The sequence below is a fragment of the Chamaea fasciata genome, unplaced genomic scaffold, assembly GCF_029207755.1.
Source record: "Chamaea fasciata isolate MVZ Bird 193981 ecotype frontalis unplaced genomic scaffold, bChaFas1.0.hap1 SCAF_19, whole genome shotgun sequence".
NCBI lineage: Eukaryota > Metazoa > Chordata > Aves > Passeriformes > Sylviidae > Chamaea > Chamaea fasciata.
This window is the reverse complement of record NW_027094104.1, coordinates 1700508-1722599: the sequence shown is the minus strand read 5'-3', so window position 1 is coordinate 1722599 and position 22092 is coordinate 1700508.

Genomic DNA, 22092 nt, shown 5'->3' with positions numbered 1-22092 from the left:
TGAGGGAACCAGAATTTCATTTTTCACTTAGAAAACATGGTTCTGGCTCTGCTGGGTACAAAGACAAGCTTGGAAGACGAATGGTGTACAGCAGATTCTATGCCTTTAGGGAGGGAGCAGTTCCAAGGTGTGTGACATATCTTGTTCTTCCCAATTCTGACATTTACTGGCCATTCTGAGGTGGGCCAGGATCAAGTCTGAGCAGGGGCTTCATGGCAGGGGCCAAACCTCTGCCTTTGTTCAGCCCTGCCAACTATGCAAATACATTTATTCATCTCCCAGTCGTGAAAACCACAATTTTTGGCTCATTTATGCACAAAAGCAAAACAAATAAATGAAGTGGATTTGTGTCTGCATTTATTTTTACATGTGTATATATTTATGAATATTTTAATGTGCTCTAAATTATAGAAATGTAGCTTAGGTTTCAACAGTGGATGGATCTGAACTGCATTTCAGCATTCCAACTGCAGAAATTAAGTTTTTCAGGAAAGTTTTCTGCCCAGAGTAATTTATTTAAAGTCCTCAATATTTGAGTGCATTTCAGTGATACACAAAGTTTTGCTAAGATCAAATCTATAGCACCAGAGGAGGGTTGGGAATGAGTTGTTCATATTTTGTATTTTATATAAGTCATAGCAGGAAAAAATATCCCCTTCTCCTCCATTTACCATTTGATGCTTTAGAGCTGCTCAGGGAAAGAGAGAAAAATGTCTTTATTTCACATCACACAATTGTTGCAGTGCTCGAGAGCAACAGTTTAAATATTAATATGGCTTTGGGGCTAAAAGCATTTCATAAGAGACACTGATGCAATGAATTTCAGCCAAATGAACAATCACAAAAATAGAGTCAAAGACCAAAATCCCTCCAACTGATAAGAAGCCGATTTATTTATTTATTGGTGTGTGCCTCCAGAACTCATTCTGTGTGATTGCACCAGTTACAGCTTTCCAGCCCAGACTCAGGAGAGAATTGCTCGTGGATGTGAGACCACGACCTCTGGAGTCAGACAAGTCTTCCTTTTCTCACCCCGGGCTTTCAGTGTGAATTGGACCTGCTCAGGTCTTCTCCTCACCAGCTTTGGTGAACTAAGGATAATTCTGTGCCGTTTAGGCTGCTTTTATCAGCTGCACAGTCTCCTCAGCAGCTGTGCCCAAACTGCCCAGGGAGGTTGAAGCTTTCTTACCCACTGCGACTGCTGTGTCTGAGGGTGAATACTGTGGTTGTCTCACTTAGCTCTGCCCCTGAATTCATCATTCCAGCAGGACCGAGGGCTGACTCACGCCAAAGGAACTCATGGCAGCTCATCCACCCAGGAAACTAAGAGGAATTTCCCTCAAACCAGCTGGTCTGACAGTGGATTTCGGAGTGCCCTGAACAGGGATCATTGCTGTAACTCTGGCTGGGATCCATCCCAAGGAGCATGGATGATGAACTGACTGGGCTAACTAAGGGCTGCAGCATTATTTCACCCTGAGACTGCTGAAACATCTTCAGTTCTGCTTAGGAAAGGAATCATCCTGCACAGTCTGAACTTCATGGCTGCCAAGGGCTAGGAGGATGCTACTTCCATCAATTCATTGCTCATCTATTTCCTGTTTACCAGGGGTGACAAATGTTCAAACCACCTGGCTCATTTATTCCCAAACTTTTAATTCTGCTCCATGTGCATCAACATCTTTGCTGCTGAATCCACAAGCCATGCTCCCACACGAGCAGGTCTGATGGTCACACGTGTGCCCAAAAGGATTTGCCTGAGCAGAGGGAGAAGTGGATTCCAGCTCTGGGTTGCACACAGTAAATCACCAGCACAGAGAGAAAAGCTCAGGGACAACAGAAACACCAAACATGCTTTATTAGAACATTACTCCTTAAATTAATCAAGACAAGAAAATATATGAAATGAAAGCAAGGTCACTTTTTCCGTAACTGTTACCCTAATTTATTCCCCCACGTGTCTCATTTGTTTTCAGCTGTGCTCATCTGCTGTCTTTATCCTGCAGGAGATGAATGCAGGGCATTATCAGTGGAGAAGGACTGCAAAAGATGCCAAGTTTTTATTAGCCTATACACTTTTGGTAGCTTCCTTCTATTTTTGGGATTCATTTACAGAAGGGCCTGGTGTTCCCTCTCAAAACTCAATTCCTATGGCACACAGACACCTCCCCATACAATGTTGCTGTATATTACACAGACAAACTCACTGAAGTTGGGCTGCAATGGCTACGGCCACCCCGTGGTGACAGAGCTGACTGGATGTTGAAAGGAGCCGTGGTGGTTACAGAAAATCAGAGAGATCAGCATTTAGCATAATGTTATCACTCAGACATTGTTCACTTCATTGACCTCATGAGCAGAGTTTACTGCCTGCAAACCTCACCTCCTGGGCTCTATCGCATGGACAATGCAGCCAGTGCCCAAATTGATTGGTATTAGGGTGGGGTACTCAGGAACAATAAATACATCACCTTGACCATCCTAAAATTTTTAGGGTGGAATAATGGACTGCACGCTCTGAGGAAATCTGTAAATAAAGTAGCTTAATTCTGCTTAAGAGTTTGCATTTAATTCTGTAACTGTGTATTATTATTTATTAGGAGCCAGGCTTTCAATAGAAGCTCACTCTGAAGTTGAAGATTTAATGTTTACAAAAATGCAAGTTTACCTTAAGAAACGGTGCATTGCTCAGTTAATAGAGACCCGGCCTCCCCAAACCCAGGAATAAGACAGGCTGCATGGATGTGGGCATGGAAAATTGCTCCAAATTTTATATAAGGAAAATAGAATCCACTGTTTTAGAGGGAGTATCATAAAGTTTGATGTGCCTATTTTAAAGGTATTTGAAACAGATATTCCCTCTCTCTGACCAGACAGAAATGTCTTTCCTTCCGTCTTAAATGCCAACTCCAGGGAAAACAAAAGAAAAAAAAAAAGGGAATTGAATTTCCTGGCATTTTGGAGCATATTGGGCAAAGTTGGAAGAAGACTGAGTGGGAAGAAAGCTGATGGGGGTGTGATGGGAGGGTGCTGGGGCTGGGACAGCAGACCTTGGGCTGTGCTTTGATTGAATCAAGTGAGGCCAGCAGGGACAAACACAGGGTTGGTTTCTGAGAGCAGACAGCTCCGGTCTATGCTCTGTGTGGAAACTGTCCCAGCTTTGCTTTTTGATCCTTCAGCTTAATTCAATCCAGGGGCAAATCAGAGTGGAACTGAGAGTGTGGAGGTGCAGATGTGCACGTCGGTTTGGGGGGATGGAGGGATGGAAGGATGGAGACAATGGGCAATTGGTGCTGCCCTTCCCAGCATGTCCCACCCCTGCAAGTGACTAGATGAGCTCCCACTCCTGTCACACCTTTTCAGCTCCCACTCCCGTCTGACACTCAGAAGGCCTTTTCTTTCTTTTCTTTTTTTTTTTTTTTTTTTTGTCCTAAACCCAAGAGTTGATAGAAGCAGAGACTTCAGTTATGAGAGCTGATCTTCGGGCTGCCAGATTGCCTTGTGACGTTGCAGATTCACAAGGTGTTTACAAGGGGCTGCACTCCAGTCCCTCACGAAGCTGCTTGCTCTGGGGCTGCCCAGCACCCCTGTCTGCTGGGCTGTCAGCCAGGCAGCCCATCCCTCAGGCTGTCAGTCAGTCTGTCAGGCCCCCAGCGTCGCCTGCTGGCCCCAGAAATGTGTCAGCCCATCTCATCCAGCAATGGCTGCAGCCCTGCCTGGCTCTGCCACTGCAGAAATCTGAAACACGGAGCGAGTCTGAGCTGTTCAAACTTACAGATGAACCCTGAGAAAGTTGCTGCTGCTGCTGCTGCTAACAGCCAAACCAAACCTGCCCATGGGACAAACACTTGCCACAGTGAGACTGCCGGACCTAGAGGAGCCCAAGGCAACATAAAGTGCTTCCTTCTCCCTTGCTCTGAGGATCTCCTGGCCTGTAGTGCTGGTGCCTCAGGGATCATTGTTGGCTTCGTCCTTCCACACTGATCCAGAACGATTGTCCTGTGCTGACCAAGAGAGATTCTCCCATCTCCTAAGAGGGGGGCAGATGAACTGACAGAGAAGGGGCAGTGGATGCTGATCTGAAGGCTTCTCCACTGCCTTTGTCACCTACGGGACATGTTGCCCCTCTGCTGAAGTCCCAGGTTGAAGGGCCCCTGAGAAATGACCTACAAATAACAGGTAGTGTAGCAACCCCTGGTTTAGTCCGTATCATGAAAAATGAGAGACCAATGCAAGTTCTGTCTAAATAGAAACTCCTTTTTTCTATCCCTAAAATGAGTCTCTCAGGATTACATTCAAATACCAGAAGGCTGTTGCAAAGAAAACCCAGAACACTGAGTTTGTTGGCCTTTTATGCCTCGCGGAAAACTTTACATTGTCTTCCAGTTCTTCAGTTTGGTACCGCTCTACTGCACAAACTGGGAACTGTGCATAAAAGAGAAGCGGCTATTTGAAACTAATTGAGGTTTTAATTGTGTTTCATGTACTGTGTCCACTTAGCTCCACTGTCTGTGTGTCCTTTGTGCTTTGATATATGGTAATGATACAGAAATACTGCATTGTGGGGTGGGAAGTGGCTCAGGGGAGGAGGATATAAACCAGATGTGCAACATATCCAGTGTGCACTCAGTGTACCTCCTGTGACCTGTCTGGAGATGATACAAATGCAATCAGTTTTTGAGAGAAAGAAAGAGAAATTAGCTCCAAGAGCAGGGAGGGAAAACAGCAGACCTGAGCAATTAAAAAAATAAGAAATCATTTCAAGCAAGCTATCAAAAAAAGCCCAACAAACCAAAATGGCAAGAAAGAGCACATTTCTTCTAAAAATTTGTCAAATAAAAAAGAAGCTAAGAACGTTTCCTTTGTGTTTTGAGTAAAACCACAAAGACAATTCTCTGCTGAAAACTCGTTTGTTTCATAGAACATCTTGTTAAATTGTGTATAATTTATCTCAGAGCATAGTTACATAAAGCTTTAAGCTTTACTGTCATTTTCAGTTTTATCCTCACAGTGCGAGTATTTCAAATCAGTAGCAGAATGTCAGAACTCCTCATGGCAAGCTGACTTCGGAGGTTCCACCTAAAAATAAAACCTTGCTTCAGCACAGTTTTGTCCTCCAACAAGGGATTTTATTGGCCAAACCCTAATTTGTTGCAAGCTGGACAGATCACTGACTCCATGGACATCACCACATAGAACTCTCCACTGTGGCAGGGGAAAAACTGTGACTCACCAGTGTAACAATTCACACCCAAATCCTGCTATTCTTTGGAATGGGCAGGTTTTGGGGGACGCAAGTCCCAGACCCTCCCCAGTACAATTGAAACAGTGGCACAGGATGAAGCTTGTGGAGTTTTAGGGTGTTTTGCACCAGACAACTGGATTTGGAAGGTGCAACCAGCACTAATTGCCACCAGCTTTGTGGTAAAACTGAAATGAGGACGGACAAGCGCAAAACACTGACCTGAAAGATTCCTGTCTTTCCAGGATGATCCTACACTTTTTCTTGTTCTGTTTCTGGGTTTTATGCTTCAGTTTTCGAGCACATTCTGGTGTCAACTCTTGTGCAAATGTGCCACACACAGGGGCTTTTTCCATCACAGTAAAGAAAAAGCCACAGATGCTACAAGAGTTCCCATTGCTGTGGGTTTGAACCTGCCCAGCCCCAGCAGTGGATACAGGAATTTCTCTCTTGTGGCAGAGTTTGGCAGTGGGAGTTTCCTCCTTTCTTCTCTTACCTTGGCTGCTGGTGTGGCGGGTCCCAGCAGTGGCCTCCCCGTTCCCACACAGACGGGTGGGGATGGGGTGGGCTGGGAAGGGGAGCTGAGGAATTTTGGTTTGGCACCCCTCGCACAGCAAGGCAGCCAGGAGGGGAACGTGGCTGGAGCCAAGCACAATGCAAACATGGATTGCTGCTTTTGGAAAGGAGGAAACCCAGGAGCCACAACCAAAGCACTGCTTTGCTCTTAGGACAACTCAACTGTGTGCTGCCCCTGAGCCCAACAGAACTAGGACAGTATTTCACTGAACTGGGAAATGGTCTTTGGGATGTGTCTCAGAAATGAAATGCTCATTGTTTGGATAATTTGGAAAAATACCTTGTTTTTCTTTGGTTGGCTGGTCTCTGGAAAAGTTTAGGATGGCATGCACATTGTGGTAAAAGGAAAATAAAAAGAAGAACAACAAGAAGTTTGAATTAATTTGACATGCTGGGAGTAGTGCTGCTGGGGGATTGTAGACATTACAAACGGAAAAAAGAAGACAACACAGATAACTGTGTTTACTGCTAAAGAGATTCCTAGGACAAAAAGTGCTTGCAAACCTCAGTGCCGAGTGGCTACTGAGGAATGGGAAGGTGCTTATGAGAAAGGAGAAGAAGAGTTGCCAAAAAATGGGCAAAGTTCACAGCCTTGCCTGGGTAGTTTCATTTTTGTGGGTTGGATGCTGCTGGTCTAATCAGGCCATCATTCAATGGCCCATTGGGCTGCTGCTGGAGAAACATTCTTCCATTCCTTGTTCCCCCAGACACCCATCCCTGCACACTCATACCCCAGCACAAGCATCCATGTGCCTCTACTACCCCAAGAAACAGATTTTTTTTTAAAAAAAAGTATTCAAGTAATTGAGCTGATCCTGAGCTGGGTCCTGTGGTCCCACCCATTGCAGAGCCAGGCAGACACTGGTGCCAGACAAGAGTGGGTGAAAGCAGTGACTCGGTGCAGAGGAAGGGGGAGAGGGGTGGAGCAGCCCCTTTCAGCAGCAGCCAGATTTACGCCAGATTAAAGTGACCGTGCAACCACGACCTCCTTCAGTAGCCCCCTTAATTTCATTTTGGGCATGTGAAGAATCAGCTTTTACTCCTTCTGAGTTAAGAGCAGCACAAACAGGCTTTTATCATCCAATCGTCTCTCATTTGCTGAACTTGTGATGTGCTCTGCCAGAATTTCTGGGAGGATCTGTGGCAATTAAAGGGAAACCCACCTAGGGACAATATCATTCCAGTGTAAGAAGGCTGGTATGTGTGCAGCCACTTTAGCAGCTCTGTCTGCTGTGAAAGCAAATGAATTCAAGAGCAGACAAGAACTGATATGTGAAGTCAGAGTATAAATCTGACTGCATAAATTAAAAGGATGGGAATGCAATGGATTTTGAATAGGTTCTTTCACATGACAGTGTTCTCCTGGAATCAGAGAGCAGACACTGCAGGGGAAAAAAAGCTCTGAAATAAATATTAGTGTTTCTCTTAGCACAGAGGAGTTAAATGAAGTGGCAAATCAAAACATGCATGTGTATGCATATACATTAGTTACAGACAGAAAATGGGCGCTGCAGTGGAAAGGGGTTGGTGTGGAATATTCACTGGTACAGGGTATGCACAAATACAGAATATGGACAAAATACTGTCTGATACAGAATATGCACAAAATATAGACTATGTGTTGCAAGTTTTGTACTCTCCCTAAGGTATCTTCTCTCTGGGTTACAACTGGCACGTACAGGAAGGTCTGAGCCTCCAACATGGAATTTCATCTTCCCTTAGCAATTCCCTGCACAGAGCTATGGAAAGAGTCATGAAATTGTGGGTCAGTGCTACCCTGAATCAGCTGAAAGCCTGCAGTTCCAGGCCCCAGGGAAGAACCGAACTCTTCAGCCAATATTGTTGCAGAAATCATAGAAGCAGAATAAATCATCACTGAGATCCAAGGTCTCCTACAGGGTGTCCAAAAGCAGCATAATGTTATTTTAGAACACTGCAATAACAACACCAATCCCAGTGCTGGTGATGGTAATTCCATGTCTGGTCCACAAGTGATTTATGGTTATTTATAAAACTCCTCTCCATACAACTATTAAAGTAACCATGTCCAAGAGTATTTACGGTGAGCATTGCTTTTTCGCCATTTTCTTAAATATTTTATTAGAATTTGTATAGTTTATCTGCAGGTTCAATGAAATGATTTAGCTTTTCTAATAATGTGTTATAATTCCTGGGTTTAATTTTGTAGGTGTTAATTTGCTATTGAGCAACTGAGTACTTTAGGCTTCAGTTGTCTTACATTGGTATAATTTCAGTGGTAACTTCTTGGGCTTGTTTTTTCACATTTACTAATTTCAATGCACTCGTGAATATTCTGAGCTGTTTTTCTTTCAAAAATCGCATAGACCAAAACCACTAAAATAACGAGAAAAATTTAGTTTTCTTGTTAAAACCGAGTTAATGAATCATGTTCTCACTGAAGTGGTACCTCTAATTCCCTATAAGCTCAATGTTTGTTATTACACTGGAAAAAAAAGGACATTTTTGGTACTAATAGGGTTTGATTACAGCTGCTTTTTGCCCAAGAAATTACATGTGAAGCATTACAATGTCCTCTGGAAAGCTGTCCTCTCCCAGCTGGCCAGTTCTTCTCTTACTTGCTGAGGTTGATTTCCAGTCCTTTGACTCAGAACCACTATCCATGTCTCCTGATCTTCTGCAATACTGGAAATTATTCACCCTCCGACTCTTATGAAATTTCAGCTGCCTTTGGCTGCTCCAATGGCTGCCTTGTCAGGATGCTTATTTACCTCTCATCAAAACACCACAAGTTATTTAAAACTGAAAACATTCCAGTGAGGAGTTTCATACAAAACATTCAGACATTATAAGCAAAAAGAATGATTGGAAAAAAAAATTACAAAACTCTGCTGCAGTTCGTGTGTCTCTGCCACCAGAAACGGCTACAGCTCAGTCATTTAATTCAAAACAAAATATGCAGTTTTCCTAAATACCCTCCCTGATCAGACCACCAAAGTGCTTAGCATCTCTCTTTTGCTCACCAAACATTTTTATGATTTTCCACAAGAAATGGCCAGGCCAGATGCTAATAACCACTCTGAGAGGATGGGAGTACATCATGTCTCCAGACACCATGAAAGTAAAATAAATCACTAGAGGAACAACATTTTATATGGCTTGTTTTTTAAATTATGTTTTGCTATAAGGAAATGATGAATAGGAGCATGGACCAAAGTAAGGAGAAAAAAGCTACTCTTGCCTAGACCTTGGAGCACTGCTATTATCAGAAAAAAATCATCAGTCTTTGGAAGAGCAGCCACGAGGTTGAAGAGCACCAGCCATGGTCTCTAGAAACCCCTTCCCTTTAAGATCAGAATGTCAACATTAGGGACTTTGTCTATACCAAGAAATAACACGCACAAATTTAAACATGAGGGCAGTTCATCACTGTGGTATCTTATCTAGGGATGAACAAGATTCCTGTTCCTTACAGTCTTTAAATCAAGACTTGGTGCGTGTCTGGGTGTCGCACTGAGATGTAAAGCAGAGACAGGAGCCCCCTCTGGAAATCACTGAGCTCACAGAGCAACAGGAGTCCAGCAGGAAAAAGGCAGAGTAGTGCTGGGAGGGCAAATGATCCCATGCTGAGTGTGTCTGGACTGATCTCTGTCCCCATCAGCTATTTAAAATTACCCTGTATATCTTTACACTTCCCTGTGTAGATACTCAGGTGTGTATATCTACACCTCAGTGTAGAAATAACATGGTTAACTTTCTGTACAAAGTATTAAAGCTCAGATAAAATTTATGGAGAGATCCCTGGATGATACTCATGGCCTTCCAGACAGCTCCTCTTGAAAGTGTTTGCAGCTAAAATAAACCCATTTTCAGAGATAAGCCCTTTAACAGATCACTCAGCATTATGGATAAAAAATTTCTTCCTTTGGGACTGGCTGGCTCTGGCCCTCTCTGACTCCCTGTTCTTGTCTGTGCAGTTCAGGCTACATGGGGAGTCAAACAGTGGGACCTGCTGGTTTGCATTGCTGTCAACATTCACCCAGAAGCACCTTAGAAATCAGTGATCTGCACTAACATCAGTGTTTGGTGCTTTCTTGCACTGCCACTCAAAACCAGAGCATCAACCAGTGCCTGAGAAGATTCTTTCTGCCTGTATTCCCATCCCACATGTCAGAACAAACTCCTGTATCAATATCCGTTTTTATTATTAAACTCTGCATATTCCCCCCAGCATTCTCAGTCTCCTAATGCTTGTCCTTGGCTCCCCTTACAGACCTGCCTGGCAAACTTTTCTGCCTCTGCTGTGAGGGGCTGAGCCCAAAATCGTGCCTTGCTGGCACAGCAGCCGTGATTGAGTGGCAACATTTCAATCCCACTTTGTGCCTGGCCACCAGAAAGCCAGGCACACACACACACACACTGAAAGGCTGCCCGTGCATTACCACAGTGTCTTCTATAAGAAAACATGGATTTCTGCCACCAGACAGACACAGAAACTAGTAAGCTATTCCCTGCATTCTTCTATCCCCCTGGGCACCCTGTGTAAGGGAAGCCATTGATGCTTGCCATCAGATAGACACACAGACTAGTAATAAAATACCCATGATTCACTGCATTTCTATTCCTTAGGGTGCCTCTGAAGAGGGAGCTACTGACTTCTTACTTATGTTTAAATGATTTGTGAACGGGGGAAAAAAAAATCTATTTTATAGCTTGTGACTTTAGCCATAGGGGAAACTGTTTTCTGTGAGTTCTGTTTTGTTTGGGTTTTTTTTGTTTGTTTATTTTGTTTTGTTTATTTTTGTTTTGTTTGGTTTCATTTCTGTTTTTGTTTCGATAGATAGCCTTTCTCTAATTCCTTATCTTTATTCTGGTTGTTTTATAGGAGCTAAAGTTTTCCCTAATCTTGTGATTTTAATCAGCTCAAAGTTATCTATTGGGTGAAACATCAAGCTGTCTCAGTTTCTGGATTTACTCATTTCAGTGTGAGATTTTCCATCTTAAAGAACATGACCTTTAATGCCTCAGCATTCCTAACACTGTAGCCCCTCTTTAGTATAAGCAATTCTATCCCTAAGGATTGTGTAAAAGGCAAAAAAGGTAAAGAGGTGTGGACATGCCAAAGAGTTTTCCCAAAGTCCCACAGAAAATCAGGCAGAACCCAAAGTTCTCTGTATCTGGGGGTCACTGGGCACGCTGCCTCTCGGCCCCTGCCCAGCCCCTGGAGAGAGCAGCCTCCTGCACATGTGGGGGAAAGAACAGCCAGGATCTCCTCGAGCTCCCAGTCCTAGGAAGGCCACAGTGGTCCTCCTTGCTCTTTGAACACCGTGGAGAACAGCACGGCAACTGAAAGAAAGACACAGGTCACCACATTCAGCAAGCAAGGGGAATCCTTATCCCCAGGACAGGCTGGAGCCACAGAATTTCCTACTGCTGTAGAAAGCAGAACATCCCTTGGAAGTCGCAGGCGGGATCCTTGCCACAGGATGTATTTGGTGAGTGGTGTGAACACGGCCCTTCCTCACCAGTTCCTTTCCCTATTAGTCACACTGAGCCTCGCTCCACTTTCTGCCTCTGGAAGCCCAGGGGAAGTGCTGCCTTGGGTCAGGGAGAAGGCAAGCACAGCATTTTCTGCAGGCAAAGATCCACGGCTCCAAACCACCTAATAATATGTCTCAGTTCCTCCTGACTTGGTCGTGTCTGCCTTGGAGAGGCAGGGTTGGAAGAGAAGGCATTGGCCAGGGCAAAAGTGCATTGGCAAAGCTCTGTGGAGGCACTCATGTAAATCCTGCCCACACTGCCCTGGATCCCTCCAGTGCTTTCAGGAGGCCTGGGTCTGAGAGTCTTTTTTTAAAAGCAAATAATCAATATGGGGATTTGAAAAAAAAAAAAATTAAGTCACTGTTTGGCCTGAAGCTTCTTGCTGCTCAAGGACTTCCCACACTGTGCTAAGTGAGAAGTTTCTCTTTTGGAGTTCAATTCACACCCAAGCTCAGCCTCAGCCACATCTGCTTTTCCAGGGATGCTCCAATTCTTTTGTGTGGCTGATGAGCTCCAAAAGTTGGTTGGGCCAAACAAGCAGAGTTTAGGGCTGAGCTGGCTGGGAGATAGGCTGATCCTGCGTATTTCTCAGGGAAAGGCTGCTAAGAGAGTCCTTCAGGACCTCAAGCTGGGAAATAAAGCTGTTGCTTGCAAAGGGGAAGTCTTTCTGAAAATCAGCAGTGTGTGGCAGCTTGCAGTCCAGCAAGGGGAATGTCTCCACTTGGATCTGCACATGTGGAACTCATTTTCCATTTCCTAATATCCACTGATGCCGCTGTCTCTGCAAAGGTAAAGAGCAGCCCTAAAATCAGCATCCACAGCCTGATGTGTGAGGAAGGAGCTTATGGGAACTCAAGGGTTGTTCATGCATCTTCCGTCACCTGCACAGGCAACAAACATCCAGACTCCAGTTCTGCTGGTCTGTCTTAAATCCTCTTATTTGACTGGATTAATCCAGAGACTAACCTATAAACCACCTGTGTTGTCCTAACCTTTTCCTTTGGTCGGGAAAGCAGGATTTTGTGCTTATTCCTCTGTCTCAGGAGAATGACTTGAATCTCCATGTGAGTTATTTGCACACAGAAAGATGGTCCCGCTTTAAGACTCAGACATACAAGCAGACATAGTAACTTGCCTATTAGGTTTCCTGGTGAAGGTGAAGACACAAACTTGTGGAAGAAGAAATTCACTAGATGAGATAAAAAATATCTAATTTTCACCAGAAATATTTCTTCCATAACAAAATATTGCTTGCCCTTGAGCATTACTGCCAAGAGTTTACTATCATTTAGTGGCAACAGCCTTGTTTGCAGGAGGTGTTATCGATTTATCCTTATGGAAACTGGACATTACAATAAGCAAACTTCTGCAGATGACCTGCAAATTATTTACTCAAGCTAAAGATCTAGAATCATCCAAGAGACACAGAGACTGCCTGAAGCAGAGGTAGTCTCTGCACAGAACAGAAGGAGCTGCTCTGGAAGGAGCAGCTAAACACCTCATTAACCGAGCTTCATGCCGTTCAGTCTGAGTGACTGAATATTTCCAACACAATTGAAACTGTGGCTCTCTGAATTAATGTTATTTTTAATAAAAGGAGGCGTTAAGTTGCCTTCTTTGGTGAGCAGTGAGGAATGTCTCCAACTTCCCTACCAGACATGGCTGTGTTTGGGTGATATTTGTGAGGCACTTGGAGAAGAAACGTGCTATATAAAATTAAAGATTATGCCAAACCTCAGTGTTGGATTAATATGTCTGTGTGAGTTTAGAGGATGAAAAGTCACCTTCCATTTGATGGCAATGTGTCAAATTCCACGCTAGTGTAAACTGATGCAGACAGTTATAAAGAAGTTATTCCAGTTGTACTGACAAAGAATCTGACCTTGGTCCATTTGCTTGAAATGAAGAAATCAGAATCCTGGTCCTGCCAGAAGTTTGTATGAAAACTGATGTCTAGATCCTGGTTTTGCTTTTTGGGCCTTTTTAAAATGCATAGTGATGATCTATTGCTATGTAAGCAGCAAATACCAGTAAAGAAGTTTTAAATCAGCAGAAAAAGATACTTTATAAATTACTGAATTTTGAGAGAGTTGTGGATTCACCTGAAATTGCAGAGCCAGGGTAAGTTTCTGTTCAAAACTAAGGAACGAATTTTGTGTGCTCCCAAACTCTGTATATGCCTGCGATGTGGTAAATGGTACTTTGTGAAAACTCTGTGCTGGTGCATGAAATAAGGGCACCGCAGCCCCATCCAACAGCACTGACTCCTTCGACTCAAAGCACTGCAGCAGCAGCAGCAGCAGCAGCAATATCCCAGCCAGATCCCCACTGCTCCAGAGGACACAGCCACAGACTACAGCAAACAGATCTGCAGGACCACTTTCAAAGCAGTTTCAGTGTCTCACTGGGAGATTTTTGCTGGCTAAATTAGCAAAATTCAGAGCATACATTAGGTCTGTGACTCCAGTTAATGAGTCCTTTGTTTTATTAACTGAATTGGTAAGGAGAGTGATTTTCTAATACATCTTTACCAGCAGAGTAAAATATCCACCAGTGAAAACAGCCATAGGCAATCCATTATTTTTATATTACCCATGTAAGCTGCTCCTTACAAATAATGAACACTCATAACTAAACGCTGCTCAGAAGAATAAATGACTAACCAGATTTTATCAGTACACAAGCTAAATTCAATGATTTATGAAGAAATCTTGGTCCCGTCTAATGGAATTTTCCCAAAATAAATTCATGTAAACAACTTGCCACAAAGAGGCAGTCAGTGCTGGTTGGTATGTGTAAACAGCTTTAACAGTTGAGAATATAATCTCCTTGACTGCTGGGCAGTCTGGGGAGATTCATGAAGAGTCTGCGTTCAGAAAACCACCTTTGGCTCTGCTCCTCCTGACATCATAATGCCACCCATTTCATTAGTTTTTAGTAGATGTTAATATCATCACAGATGGGTAGAATCATTTTGCTTTTCAAAACCAACACGTGAATTTTTACAGTGCTCATCAGAATGCCAGGACGAGAGTCACAGGTAGAACGAGTGGGGGGAGGTAAAAGAGCCCGAAATGAACAAAATCCAACTCCTGAATAAATGTATCACAGTGTATTCAGTTCCAGCAGTGGATTTTCCAACACCTTTTTACACGTTCCTAGAATCCATCTGAAAGTACAGTGCCACAGTCACTCTTAACGTGTTTCCAGGGTAACTCTTATTTACATGGTCTGTAACTGCAAAGTGAAGTCAAATATCTAATAAATTATCTCTCTGATGTTAATTAGGCCTGTTAGGAGGTGCCACTGAGAGCAATTTGTGTAAACTGATCTGTGTGAGTGGCTCAAGCCCATTTGGGCTGGTTCCCAAACAACCTAGACCAGAGTTCTAAAGCAAACCGAGCCCTCTTCAATTTGCATCATTATCAGAAATATTTCCTTCTCTGCCTTAATTCATCCTCAAGAGCAACGCAGCCCAGTCAGCAGCAGTTCTAGGAGAATAAGGGCAAGTGGGCAGGCTGGCAGAGCCAAAACTGCAAAGACAGCTCGTTTTTTCTAATGGCTATTCATAAATACAGCATATTAACAGTTTCATGGGCATGGGAGCTAAGGACGGCATGTTCTAGTGCTCGGTGGAAGAAGAAATCCTTCACTGTACACACAGATTTTACAGCACCAATAAGTACCTTTTTTAGATTTGTAGAACTTTCAAGGCTTTTCACAGTTAATATTTCTACATTAGCCTGATTTTCCAATCTGCCTGCTAGGCAGATGAAGACTGACGGTTTTTAAAAGGGACTAGTGATTTTGCATGCCTGTTCTGGGGTGCCTAACTTGGGCCAGCCCTGAGAACAGACTGATAGTTTGAGGGTTTCCAAAAATCAGTTCTTTTGAGGCGTCTCTGCCCAACACCTCATCAGTCTCCCTTCAGCTTTGGTCAGTGACAAAAAACAATCCCCAAATACTCCTTGCTGCCGAAGTCCCTGCTGCAGTGGGACAGGGTGCTTTCTTACAGAGAAGATGTGAGATTTAATTTGCAGCCAAATGCTGCTGGTTCCATAGCTGGTGATTATGAGCTCAGACTGGAGCTGATCAAAGGGGTTCCTAGGACTTTCATCATGTAGCTCTCAGTTCAGAGCAGTGTGAATGAGATCAGTATTTACTTCCACTGTCTCAGACATCGCCCTGATTAGCTCTCTGTAACTTGCGAGCTATTTTGGACTATACTTTCTTGACTGTCAAAACTTTTGTTTCAATTTTAGGTTAATTTGTTTAAAACAAAAGAAGTGGTTTTGGCCAGCTGAATTAAAGTATATTATCCATCCAGGGCTTTTACATTAGGATGCTTTCATTTTGAAATAAGAACAGAATAGTTTAATTCAATCATTGGCTCAAAAATAATACCAGTATTAGATAATAGAGATTTCCTAGGAAAGATATACCTGATGTCAGACAGCCTCCTAAGCAGGCCGGCAGCCAGTTCTAATGGAAAAACAGTCTGTGAAGAATTCCCAGCATATTATATTCCCAGGCTTTTTTGGAAGCTATTTTCTGGCTAATCAAAAACGAGAAGATATGTCTTCAGCAGATATAGAATAATATCCTTGCTGAAATACAGCAGCTCAAGATCTGGCCCCAGCATGAATTTAGGATGTTTAGCTACACTTGAAGCCCAATTTTTTTTTACCCACCCAGCTTTAATTAGGTGTGACAGCATTCCAAGTCAGGTGTTCAGGGCAGCGGGAATGAAGTGGGGTATCAAACCAGAGTAGAATGATGGTGATTTACAATGACTTTGCAGAAATGGATCTCTCCTGAATAAGGCAACAGGGAAGTCACGTCCATGCCTTTTCCACATCCATGTGCATGTACCTGCTGGCCAGCTCCCATCCTGTGGCTCCCAGAACTGCTGATGGGGTGGGATCATCCGGCCCTCAGCTGCACAGTGTGTGGGGAATCCATGGGATCGGTGCAGACAGGTTTAAAGCATTCCACACAAACATGGATTAATCTACTAAAGAAGTTAATGAAGCAGGAGCTGTGAGTGGTATTTATGCAGCATCTGGGCTATGGAGCTAAAACTGTGATAGCTTGGCCCCCTTCTCAGAATACTCTTTTCCTGCTCTTCTCTTCATAAAACATGAGCTGAGGTCACCCAGCTAAAGGCACTGAGAACTGCCGGGGATGTGCAACAGCTGAGTGTACCAATACAAGCATTTCAAGTCTTTGATGGCCCATTTGCCAATCTTAATATAATCCTGGAAGATGAAATCAATAACTAATTTAATGCATAAAATACATGCAGAAATAGCACCAGTCTGTCAATTCCATGGGATGCTGCTTCCACAAGTAATGGATTTTCAGTGTTGGGAAGCACTTTGGTCACTGCATTCTTGCAAAGGAAAGCAGGATGTTTTCCTGCTTTTCCTTCTGCTTTCACTCACTCTGTCAATCTTGACAAATTGTTTAATCTCCTTACATCTTATTCTGGTAATCTGTAAAGTAGCAATTCTGAAGCTTAATTACTATTTGTGAGCACACAAGAACTTCAAATGAAGAGTGACGAGGAAACACAAAGTATTGTTGCCTGCTCCTTTGAAACTTTGGGCCTCTTCTTTATCCATCAAGCAAGTCCAATTCTCCTTTTAATTACTTCCACCTTATAGCACTATGAGTCTCCAAAGTAATTATTTACATTGTTGTAATAGAACAGATTCAGGCTGAGGGATCTTCATTTCAGAACCAAGTAAAGATCTTTGAGGATAGTTCAATTTTAGCTTAGACACACAGGGTTTTTCTCGGTGGTTATTCCACACACCCATCCCTTTTCCCTTCCTCCCCAGATATTTGCTCTGCTCTCTTTTTCATCCAGACTGTTGGAGCACTTCACCTTCCTACAGTATATGTCACATAATCTGAGTTTATACCACTTGCAAAAGATCAGTAACATTTCTCACATCTGGAAGTGGTCAGTAACAGGGATACAGCACAGTATAAACTCGAATTTTGCATAGTATGGTTTATATCAGATAGTCTAAAAGTTTGAAGTACAGTTCCAATATTCACCTGTAAATTGGATCCTTGCAATCTGCATTCCATGGTGGGAGAGATCTTCACGATGATTAACACCTCTCTGGGGCAAGTCGAGATTTTTGTATTTGCTACTGAACCAGCATTCAGTAGTGCCTGGCATTTTGGTCCCCAGCTGCCCAAGATCTTTTGACATCTCCAGTGTAAGCATGAGTGACAGCTCCACATCCCTCACTGCAGTCAGCTTGAAAACCTGACAGTCTTTGGCCACCGGTGTCCCTTGCCACAGTGCATGAATAACTTTCACAGTGAAACTACTCTCTAGAACACAAATGCCTTTATTCTTGCTCTTTCCATCATAGCTTGGCCTGCAGCTAGGAGTAGACTCATGGGCAGCAATATAGAACTCTTTTAGGAGAAATCCTCCTGTACATCCTCCCTAGCAGCCACTCCTGTCTCAGGAGCCCCACTGCTAATGAACAGGCTGCAGAACTCACCCTGTGGCTCTTGGTTTGGAACAAGCTGACAGCTCCATGCAGCTCACTGCTTGGTGTGTTAGCCTGATTATGTTTGACATGTGAGGTCAGCAAGATCATTGGAAATGTCCCATTGCTAATCTTCTGAGGATCCTCAGAGTTCTCTCTGACAGCTGCTAAAGTGCCTGCCACAGAGGCCATAACCAGACATGAAAGAAATATCTTCCCAAAAATGTGGTTCCTGTGACTGCTACTTGGTGTAATTTTTCCATGCACATGAACTGACTTGTATGTCTAATTATTGGGATGGTGTGAAAAACTACCAATAGCTACAAACGTACAAACCTTGACTCTTTCTGAGCTAGTGAGATCATAGCTGCCGTGTTTTCGTTGGAAACACACTGAAATCACCGAAGAAGGGGAAAAGGAGCCTAAAAAGACACGATTAATAGGAAATGGGAAGAATTTATTTCCATACCCATGCTATTGTATTAAGGAAATTTAGGTCAAATCCTAAGACACTGAAGATGGTTAAATTTCATTTCAACCCAGCTAATAGAGAAGCCACCAGGGCCTCCAGAATAATGAGGCTATTTTGAAAGTTTGAAAGTGTAGCAGAGAACTCATGTGGATTTCTTCCCATTTTTATATTCTTTTTTGTTGTTCCATCTGCCTCCAGATATCTAAATCCTCACAGAGTGCTTGGATCACAATATCAAGCTTTTCCCCACAAGTAAAAAGCTTTTTGGAAATGAAAGCTGAGATTTTTATGCATCCACGTGAGACAGGACATGGGGCTCTAAGCAATGCACCAAATATTGCCAGACTTCCAATAACACCACAAGATATCCCAGCACTGTATTGATTTCAGCTGAGTGATGGTGACTTACACCAGGCCAGACAGAGGTCTCCGCTTTGTCCGTGAAGCCGTAAATCTGATTCTGCTCTGCAATTGTGGAGGCCAGACATTGCTCCCAGCTGCTCTGTATAAATGTGCTCACAGCTGTTGTGGAATGAGACCCACACTCCTGATGTTTCAGGCCCTCGCTGCCCACCTGAGCCTCGGGCATCCCGCCTGTGCCAGCCTTCTCTCCCACAGGTCACACACACCCTGAGCTCCCAGAGGCCAGGCTGCAGTGTAACAGAGCCACTCCAGCCCCTGGGAATAACCTGGGAAGGCTCCAGGCACAGCCGGAGCTCCGGGGTTTGCTGTGAGCCTCACACCGGGGCTCCTCAGGGCGCAGCCTGGCACAGCCCCGCACGGCGGAGAGGGGCAAGCCGGAGAACTGTCACCCTCAAGGTACAAACCTGAGAATTGTCACCCTCAAGGTACAAGCTGGAGAATTGTCACCCTCAAGGTACAAACCCGAGAATTGTCACCCTCAAGGTACAAGCCGGAGAATTGTCACCTTCAAGGTACAAACCCGAGAATTGTCACCCTCAAGGTACAAGCCGGAGAATTGTCACCCTCAAGGTACAAACCCGAGAATTGTCACCTTCAAGGTACAAACCGGAGAATTGTCACCCTCAAGGTACAAGCCGGAGAATTGTCACCCTCAAGGTACAAACCCGAGAATTGTCACCCTCAAGGTACAAGCCGGAGAATTGTCACCCTCAAGGTACAAACCCAAGAATTGTCACCCTCAAGGTACAAGCCGGAGAACTGTCACCTTCAAGGTACAAACCGGAGAATTGTCACCTTCAAGGTACAAGCCAAAGAATTGTCACCCTCAAGGTACAAACCCCAGAATTGTCACCCTCAAGGTACAAACCCGGAGAATTGTCACCCTCAAGGTACAAACCCGGAGAATTGTCACCTTCAAGGTACAAGCCGGAGAATTGTCACCTTCAAGGTACAAACCCGAGAATTGTCACCCTCAAGGTACAAGCCAGAGAATTGTCACCTTCAAGGTACAAACCCGAGAATTGTCACCCTCAAGGTACAAGCCGGAGAATTGTCACCTTCAAGGTACAAACCCGAGAATTGTCACCCTCAAGGTACAAGCCGGAGAATTGTCACCCTCAAGGTACAAACCGGAGAATTGTCACCTTCAAGGTACAAACCCGAGAATTGTCACCTTCAAGGTACAAGCCGGAGAATTGTTACCCTCAAGGTACAAACCCGGAGAATTGTCACCCTCAAGGTACAAGCCAGAGAATTGTCACCCTCAAGGTACAAACCCGAGAATTGTCACCCTCAAGGTACAAACCGGAGAATTGTCACCTTCAAGGTACAAGCCGGAGAATTGTCACCCTCAACGTACAAACCGGAGAACTGTCACCCTCAAGGTACAAGCCGGAGAATTGTTACCCTCAAGGTACAAGCCGGAGAATTGTTACCCTCAAAGTACAAGCCGGAGAACTGTCACCCTCAAGGTACAAACCGGAGAATTGTCACCCTCAAGGTACAAGCCGGAGAACTGTCACCCCCAGAGCACAGAAGGCACCGAGGCCGGGGCAGCCAGGCGGCCCCGCTGACCACGGAGTGTCGCTGTTACCCAAACTTTGGGGCTGGTCACTTCACCTTCCGTCACAGCGCGATGCGGATCAGAGCGCAAAAAACTTGTCCCTTTAAACAGAGGAAAAAATTTAATAACTATCTGGTATAATCTCTTTCTCTCTCTAAAATGCTCAGCTTCTCCCTGCCCTCCCCTCCTCTCTTCTCTTCTCCTGGGAATCAGGATTCCTAAACTCTGCTTGGAACCAAAGTTCAGATTTTTTGGCAGTGCAAAGGGACTCAAATGAGAGCTAAATTAAACCTTTTCAAAACCTCCCAAGCCAGCCGGCTAGCAGACAAGAGGCACATTCCAGAACCGCGTGGGAGATCTGAGTGTGGAGGCAGACAGCAAAGGCAAAGGTGATGCTTTTGCAGGGATGCCAACCCGTCTGTGCTGGCCCCGGCGCCGCCGAACCAGGGCCAGTGCTACTGTCCCCACAGAAATAAACCCCCCTCCCGGATATTCTCCTGGCCAGGCTAAACGGTTGTTGTTAATTCCAAAGAGGACAGTCAGCAGTGGAGCACCACGCTGGGAAGACGGTGAGGATTTACAGAAGTTTAACACAGAGGAGGGTGAGGGCTCTGGGCAAGGCTTCTGTTGGGCTTTGGGGGTAACAAGGCCACAAAGGAGAGCCCAGGAGAACGAGGAAGCCCTAATCCTCCTTAGGTTTTCTGTTTTGAGGTCTGCTACAGAGCGAACAGAAGGGAAGGTTTCCTGTTGGCTTTATTGACAGTGACGTTCGCTCACCATTTCTTTCCTTGTCCTTCTGAAGCAGCTTTGAAGCACGAAAGAGAAGCACATCCAGTAGAACAGGGACGGGCAGAGGAAACTGTAAAATTCCCCTTCTAGCACCATGCTGATATTCCTGCTTGGAAAACTTCAGTTTTGAGGAATTCTGCCTTTTGTCACAATTTCATAACAGTAGGACATGTCTTTGGAAAAACTAGAAAGTACTGACTTTTCTAAGCTTTAAACCAAGATTTTGCCCAAGATAAGGGAAACAAACTTATTGAAACCATTTTTTACCCCCACGATTTTGTATAAACTGTTTCATTTAAGTTCTTTTTGAACAGCAAAATGGAAACATTTAATCCAAGAAAGATCTGGTTTCATTGTGCATGGGCCACAGACACTTAACATGAGGTACATCTGGGTGTACCAAAGGAGCTGGTCTGAGTAGTTTCCATTTTCTAGGTGTTTTTCTATGAACATTGTGGGAAAATCACCATTACTTGTCACTAAAACAGACCAGACAAGCATCTGATGAGAAGGGATTTAGGTGGAGTGCATTTGTTTAGGGCAAGCAGAGGGACTGAACCAGACTCTTTAGGTCTATGATTCTATGGCAACACCACAATCTCTGCAAAACTGTATGGTTTGTTCCCAGAACCATAAATCTAGCCTGGCATCACTGGAAACTCAGTGTTGGAAAGCTCAGTTTAATTTCAGATTTATTGCAGTAATCAAAACTGAACAAAATCAGCCCAGGACCAAGCCTCCTACCTGAACCTGTGACTTGTGGAATGAAAGTTGCTTGAATTTTCTGGTACTTACAAATTCCTGCTGGATCAGAAATGTCACAATCATTTTATGTCTTGACGTTCAGTAGAATTACAGTCAGAGTGGTTGCCCCAGATAAACAAACTAAACCCCTGTGTCTCAGTCTGTTGGTGGCTGATGAAGGCATAGTGGAATACAGTAATTAAAAAAAAAATTATATAATATCCTCACGCAAATAAAAAATTGCAAT